The sequence below is a fragment of the Zeus faber genome (assembly GCF_960531495.2).
Source record: "Zeus faber genome assembly, chromosome: 11".
Lineage (NCBI taxonomy): Eukaryota > Metazoa > Chordata > Actinopteri > Zeiformes > Zeidae > Zeus > Zeus faber.
The window spans coordinates 13,885,202-13,893,505 of NC_137205.1; positions in this window are offsets into that span (position 1 = coordinate 13,885,202).

The window sequence follows — 8,304 nt, forward strand, 5'->3', positions numbered from 1 at the left end:
ACACTAACCTTTACCCAAACCCTAACTGTAATCCCAAACCCTAACCCCAACCCCAAGGGTCTCTACAGGAGACTCCTACTCCCCCCATGACCTGGCCTCCACCAAGAAACCCCCTTTGGCAACACATCAGCCATCACAAATCCAATGTAAGGCCCCAGAAGACAACAGCTAACCCACTGGCAAGCCATTTTGCGGAACTTGGATATCCTACATGTGGTTCTCAATTCTACAACACCCAACGGTCTACCAGGGAAAGAAGAGGGGCTGAAGCAAGATGGACCATCCGATTGAGAACCTGAACACCAGGTGGTCTGAATATCAGACCGTAGGGACCCCATAACAACACCCGACCCTCCTGACCCCCGGCTATTTTTTTCTGTTAAACGCTTTTGTGCCATTTTTTATTTAAATTGTGTCGCCGGAACACGTGTGAAGAGGGGAACCTCCAGTATAGAAGCGGCGAGCACATTTTCCTCTCAGCATTGGTTAGGCTTATCCCTAAACAACCTAACCCCTAACCTTAACTTCATCAGTCATTATCTGATGTCAGTTATGAAGTAGTCAATGTTTTGGCTCTTACAATCTCTTTTGTTCTAGTTGTTATTTAAGTATGACTTTGTCCTGCATAATGTATGCGTTTTCTTTCTACTTGTGCCAATACAAAACAGTATTGCAATACACCACAGTATGCCACAGGAACGGGTTATACAATTGTTGTAGTAAAGTCTTTACTCTGTTGGCAAATAGCTGTTACAAAAATCGAATTAAAGTAGATGATACACTGAAATAGACGGTCATAGTAAATAACAAAATGCAATCTACTTGATTTGTTTTCAAACTTATTTTTAACTTGGTTGTAGTGTCAGTGTCAGCAGTGTCAGTTTAACATTTTTGCAATCAGTTGCGAATTGGCCTGTCGAAACACATTCAAGAATTTTGAAAACTGTTGGTTGATGGCATGTTGTTTCAAATATATGAAAATAAATCATGCATATATAATTTATCTTGCGCTTACTGTGTCAAGACTTGGACAAGACAGTAAAACTCAGAATTGAAAAATGTAAAAAAAAAAAACCAAACAGTTCAATTTCTAGGTCTAGAAGCAATTTTTATTCAGCGTGAACATTATCAACACAAAATAGTCGTAAAAGAAAACACACACAAGAAAACACTGAAAACCATCTTGAGGAAACCTATTCACTGTTTGAATGAAGTTGAATAGGACTAAAGTTTCATTCAGCGATTTCTAAGTTTTATGAATTACTAAAGGATTATACCACAGTTTTTCACATAATATGTACAAAACTGTGATATTATCATTTAATAATGATTGTGATGCTCTCATTATTTCAGCCTGAAAACAGTTGGAAATATGAGACACTGTTCATTTTACTTCAGGGTACAGTGTTTGAACTGTCAACCAGTTAGGCGTGAGTTGATGAATTGGTGTAAACAACCAATTCATCACGACGCCCAACTGGTTTTCAGTCATAATCTTGTTCTTTTATAATACAAACAACCAATTCAACATGACGCCTAACTGGTTTTCAGTTCAAACACTGTACCTTGAAGTACAATGAACAGTGTCTCATATTTCCAACTGTTTTCAGGCTGAAATAATGAGAGCATCACTACGGCTTATCTCCAGGAGATGTCAGCATAGAGATACAATTAGCAGAGTAGACCTCCCGTCTGCAGTGGAAGCACAGGGTTTTCAGTCTCAGACTTGAATGTCTTTTTTTTTTTTATCCTCTATTTCATTATCGAGGCAACAGAACTTGAAATGAAGCTCCATTCGTCCGTCAAAAAACTGCTGTTTCCCTTTGGATGAAAACAAAAGCAAACAATGTATAGGCTCGGTAGTCTCATTCCAATAGGATGTATCTTTATTTTTTCGTATGTCATATGTAAATCTAGTCTTTACACTAGCTTTGTTCGTAGGCTTATCAGGCCTGGCCTGGAGCATTATTTTCAAATCCAGCACTTCCTTTCAGGCGGTGACCTTTTTCTACAAAACTTGCCTGTCCGCCTTGCAGAGCACGGGCGCCGAGAACCAGAACATAATAACTAAGTCAGCCGTGAGAGAGCCAACGTGCTGTCAAATCAGCACAATTTGCCGGCAGCTAACCTGTAGTGGAAACACTGTGTCCAACAATAGCATCTTTTCCCCTGTGGCGCTGCCAGTCAGCCGACCAGCCAGCCGGTCAGCCATGCAGCCAGCCAGCCAGCCAGCAGGCAGAGCAGCGCGTTCAGGAAAGGGCTTCAGCGCTCATCAAACTCAAAGCCTCCCACAGAGGCTACGCTCTGTTCTAATGTTGTAAATCATTCCAACGCAAATTCTTGGGAGTGCACCGAGCTGTGTTCTGGAGCAGCTTTCCTATTTAAGCATCAGTAACCAGGGTTATTTGGATGCGGGATCCCAGATCATCTGAAGGTGTGCGTGCTCAAGGCTACCCCCCACGCGCCAAATCCCCCACACTGCTCTTCAGTTCGACATGTGTGCCACGGCAAAATTAGATTGAGACATTAGGTGTGTGTGTGTGCGTGTGTGTGTGTGTGTGTTTCGATGTGTGTGTGTGCGCCTGTGTGTGTGTGACCATGCGTAGGCACCCCATTTTGTTTTTGCGACCTTGATGTTTTCCTTCACTCAAACCGAATCGCTGTGTCGGCCGCTGTTTTGAACTTCAATGCGCAGAACACAAGCTGCTGCAAAGCAATTATGGAAAGCCCACTCTAGAGGTCTGGCCTCATAAAATAAAACGAAAACAGGGGGAAAGAATAGAACAACGTTAACAAGCTTGCGTCCCTTTATGATTTCAGGGGTGTTCTTATGTCTTTACGGGTTTGTTTATTTTTTTATTTTTTGAGGGGGCTGAGACGGTGACCGCAAGACAGGGAGAGGAATATTGTCGGGGCCTCAGTCCTCCGTGTCTAGCAGGTCCAGGTGGTAGGGCAAAGACAATTGCTCTCTGGACTGAAGTGCCCAGCTGGAACGCTCGGAGCCAGATGGTCGGCTCACAACAAGTAATCACAGTCAGCACACCGATACACCGACATCCACAAACGGGGTAGCCGAGGCCCTTTTTCTCCGTTCGGAAAAGCTGTGATCATAATATCCTGTCATAGCGGGTCTCCTCAGCTCTTCCTCTCGCGCCGGTGCCGGTGGTGCCGTGCCAAAAAGCTGCGGTAGAGAATTGAGGGTCAAGATGAATGTGCCGTGGGAATGACATTGGACCTCAATCCCATTTTGTGAATGTATTTTGAAAACAGTTTTTTCTGTCTAATCAGCTTCACCATGGAGGGAAAAAAAAAGGATATGGTGTATGGTGAACAATACTGTGTCTTCAAGATAAGGTGCAATTTGTAGAAAATGCTAATCAGTGGATGTATGTATGGCCTACCGTTCTCCTGCGAAGGTACATGCACCTTCCCACCGGTTTGGGTTTCCAGTGTGGCGTGCTAATGGAATTCATTACTCTGAGAGGGGTTGGGTATTATTTATAGTTTTGGAATAAGAGGTCTCAAGGGGTGGCATAATAAAAAGGTAAGGGTAACAGTCCCTTCTTTGCGCAGTCCTTTTGTGCTGACAAAACAAAAGTTTTGGGGTAAGAGTTACATAAAAAGGGGCCATTTTCTGAAAGTGTGGTTTGTGGAGCAAAAGGGGTCGTAGCATAAAGTGAGCGTTATAACACACTCTTAATATAGAGTTAAGTTAACCTTAGATACACACCTCATCTGTAGCTACGTCAGGTCCACTGCACGTGGTGGTGACCCCCCCTTTTGCCATAAAAAAATTCCAATAACAAAATCTCCAACGTGGCATTCATTTTTAATGGCATAAAGGAATGAATAATCGTTATATATAATGATGAAGCTAATGGCACACTATCGTCCAATTAGTGGAATAGATTCTACCAGTGTGGCACAAACAGCTCCTACTACACATGCATACACACCTCAGCCCGTCTCTAACTCATCCTCCCTCCCTCACTGTTTCTTTCAGCTCACTGAACTGAGTGAAATGTCTTTCCGACTAAATGATTTTTTTTTTTTTTTTTGCACGGTGGGAACGTTGCCATGGAGACAGCAGTTCCCACCCCCCAGCCCCTCCCTTCTCTCCCTCTCTGCCTCTCTCCTCTCTTTCAATGGTTCATGGCATTATAGCAGTGCTAAGTGGCGTGTCGGAACTGTGTGTGTGTGTGTGTGTGTGTGTGTGTGTGTGTGTGTGTGTGTGCGCGCGCGTGCGTGCATGCCTGCACATGTTGCACAGGTGCATGTACTGCGTGCACCAATGTACATGTACACACACACACACACAAAGACAAACAGTTTGTCTGCGAGGACCCATCCCGCTCCCTGTCCGTCTTCCCACCCTTATCTGCGCTCTCTAGCTGCTGTGCATTGTCACATCTCCTTTTTCAGCCCTCCTCCTTCTCTCCCCCCTCGTCCTCATCTGCTGCACGACGACTTTCCTCCCCTCTCCTCTTCTCTTCTTCCTCTTCTTTCCATTTTCCAACATACTCCAGCCAGCGCCTTGCCGCTGGCCGGCGTGTACGCATGCATGCGCCGAGCCCGCGCCGTTCCTCTCCGTCCTCCCCGTCGGATCGGTGGAGTTTGCACATTTGCACAACCGTGAGACGTTCTCTCGCCATAAAGCAGCGCTCATGTTAAGTGGGGGATAATGGCCGCATGAGACGGATGACCATTAAAGGAAAGAGCGACGTAGCAGCTGGGTAGCGGCCTGCACGCAGGGGCCCGGGCGGCGGTGCTCTACTTTGCATTTAGGTAAAAATGTGCTCGAAATAAACAATTCATGAGAAAGTGACTAAATAATTACACACGACTCGACGCATGGCAGTAAGCAGAGAGAAAGGGCGGAGGAGATGGGAAGAGATGGGGGCATACAACCTCTATAGGTCAAGCAACAGTGCAGATGGAAAATACATCGCGACGCGGCAATGTAGTCAATTATAGAGTGTGCACTTTTCAAAGGCCAGAGGCTTCATGTGTGGTGAACAGCCTCATATGTGATTATAAAGCCTCATTCCACGTGAACACAAACAAATGCCTTTTTTAAATTTCCAATACACTGAATTATGAAGGATAAACAGAGTCAGGAGAATGAGACTGGATGATACATATCCTTTATTTCCTTTATCACTGTTTCAGCCACACCATAACGTACACATTCACCAGCATCCTCCTTCCAGGCGGAGTCGTTCCTGACTGAAACAATCACCCTGACTGAATGTCTCACTCCTGTTCATATTCTCAGCGTTACCCATAAAAAAGTAAACCTCTTAAATAAATAATATATTTTAAAAAAAACGAAAGAAATTTGAGAAATTCAAAACAAGAATACCGATTTCAAGAGAGAGCGTTATACAGCATTAACAATGTTATTTATCATCGTTGTTATCGACCACCGATCAGCATTTGCTGGATCTCCGCTTTCCGTCGTTAGTAGTATTAGTATCGAGTTTGTTGTTCGGATTTTTGCTTCACTTAAGCATCACTTATATAATTTTTCGTTGCATCAAGTTGACATCATTCATGTTAATATTAGCATGCAAACACGTTTCCCCATGACCACTCAGAAGAACTGCACTAACACAAAGAGAGAGAGAGACAGAGGGAGAGAGCGAGAGTGAGAGAGAGAGAGAGAGAGAGAGAGAGAGAGATTGAGGAGAGGAGAGGAGTGTCGTACACAGATGAGAAAAAAATAAAAAAAAGGAGGGCAAGATGGAGGGACGTGTCAGCACAGTGGCTGTGGCTGGAAGGAAAACTAAGCAGGAGGATAGAGGAATGGATAGGTAGGGGTGCAAAGGCAAGGAAGGAAGAAAGGAAGAGAGTAAACCAGTAATAGATGTGGGGGTGGAGGGGCGGGGGGAGTCTTTTAAGAAAATGGGAGACGAAGAGAGCGGGACGGTGGAGGGGGATGGGAGAGGGAGGGGCGGAGGTCCAGCGAGAGCCAGCGATACGAGGGGGTTTATGGGGCTGAGGGGGGGGAGACCGTGTGAGGGAGTAGTTACAGGGCCTAGAGACCGATGGATCAATACCATATCTACTTATACAAGCTGATCGATGAGCGCCGTGGCCGACGAGCCGCGTGGAATACACATCAGGGTTTGCCGAGGAGTGCACCGCCCTCCGTGTGCCCGCCAAACGGCTCTCGTCCCCGAGGTACGAGAAGCGGGAGAAACCAGAGCCTTGTTAAGATACTCACGCGCGTGTGTTAGTGTTTTGTACACATGCCTCTCCGTGCGGCTGTGAGCGTGTGTTTGTGTGCGCGCGTGTGTGTGTGTGTGTTTGTGCGTGTGTGTGTCTTAAAAGGAGGAGGTCTGGGGGTGACAAGGGGTCGGAAATGACGGCGATAGCAAACACGAGTAGCTGCTGCGGGTCATTTTTACTGTTGAGCTGAGCTTCAGGTTAGCGGACGTGAGAGACGTGATCTCCAATTGACGAGATCGGATACAGTTAATTATTCGGGGGCGTTTCTTTCTTCCCTCAAGGAAAAGCAGCACCCACCTCCACCTCCTTCATAATATTGGGTTGTTAGTGGCTGGGGGTGGGGATCTTAATTTGTCTTATTCCGTAGCCTCTAACATATGTGTCTCGACTGTTTTTGCTCATTCGGTAATTGACCAAAACCTACCCGGCAATTTCATTATTTTATTTATTTATTTATTTATATATATATTTTTTTTTTAATCAAGGTGCCATCTGGATTTTTTTTGTTTTTCTTCCCTCATACACACAGTACACAATCACTGAAAGAGGAACATGATCAACACAGTTACTTACATCAGGCAAAAAGGGAGGAGTTTTTCAAAGGACTAAACAGCTGGTTTCAGAGACGACACAGACGTACGTACGACCTAATGTCTGTGTGAGACAAACTGTTCCCCACCGACCGGCTGAGCGATAAGTCCCACAAACAAACCCCCAAGAAAAAACAAAAAAACAATAAAACAGACTCCCTTTTTAGACACCAGACAGAAAGATACATTTAGGGCTTCAGGACGAGCGTCTCAAGGTCGCGGGGGGCAGGGTTCTTCCTGGAACTTGCGGGTTTCGGGGAGCGGAGAGAGGAGGAGGAGGAAGGGAGGCACGAGCGCAGAAACGTGTCACACACGGGTCACGGTGGCACACAGGCATACACACGCAAGACGCACGCAAATACAAAACGCACCTTCAAAACACAGAAACACACAAATCAAAGCAACAACAGGACGGTGTGTGTGTGTGGGTGTGTGTGTGTGTGTGTGTGTGTGTGTGCGTGTGTGCGTGTGTGTGTGTCCTTGAAAATACTTTTGTATAGCTGTGTCAGGAACATGATGGGTAATGACGATGATTTTTTTTTCTTCTTTCCCTTATTAAAAATCAGATAATGCAGTAAACCCAAGTCCCAGAATGATAGAAAAATAATATATGGGGAAATATAATGACACTGTGACATTTCCAGCAGTGAGCTCACCCCCAAAAATGATGCTGGTCCATCCTTAGTATCGATCCCCCATCCCCGGTTGTCCCTTTTTCAAGGGGGGCAAAGTCTGTCAGGGGGGTACGCTTCTTCTGTCATACACACAGTCACCCAAATATTCCATCTGTCTCGAGAGCTTACACCCGTCTCATCCCCGATGGATGTTGGAATAAAAAAATAAATAAAATAAAAAAGAAATCTTTCTCGATGATGACGGATACAACAAACACCACAATTAATAGAAAAATGAATTGTAATCAATATCAATGAGCGCCATGAAAAAAGGTGGCACGAAAAAAAGACGATGAAAAAGAGGGACATATTTTCAAGGTGGTGTAACATGCTTTTTCGACCAGTGGGTCCTTTCTGCACCGCTCCCTCCTCTGACATCAATAACGGCCACGGGATGGCTAATTGTCTTTCTCCAGAAAATTAAAAAAAAACCAAAAACAAAAACCAAAAAAAAAAAGATCGGTCTGAAACTGGAGGAGGTTGGAGCCTGAAGAAGTAATCCAAAACGTCCACCGTGGACGTGTTGCCCTGCTGAAAGTACTACAATAGAAGTTTTTTCTCATACAGTACACTATACTGTACACCAATGTCGCGAAAGGAAAAAAAAAATATATTGACAGAGTGTTTATTTCCAGTCGGTACAAGGGGCTTGAACCTTTGGTCCTGTTTGAAATGACCATACGAGGATGGTTTTCATGAGTATTCTTTTTATCTTTTTACACGGGGAAAAAAACACACAAATCTCCTAGATGACTTAACTAGACTAACCTGAAGCACCGATTAACTATGCACGTACTACAAACCCTGTG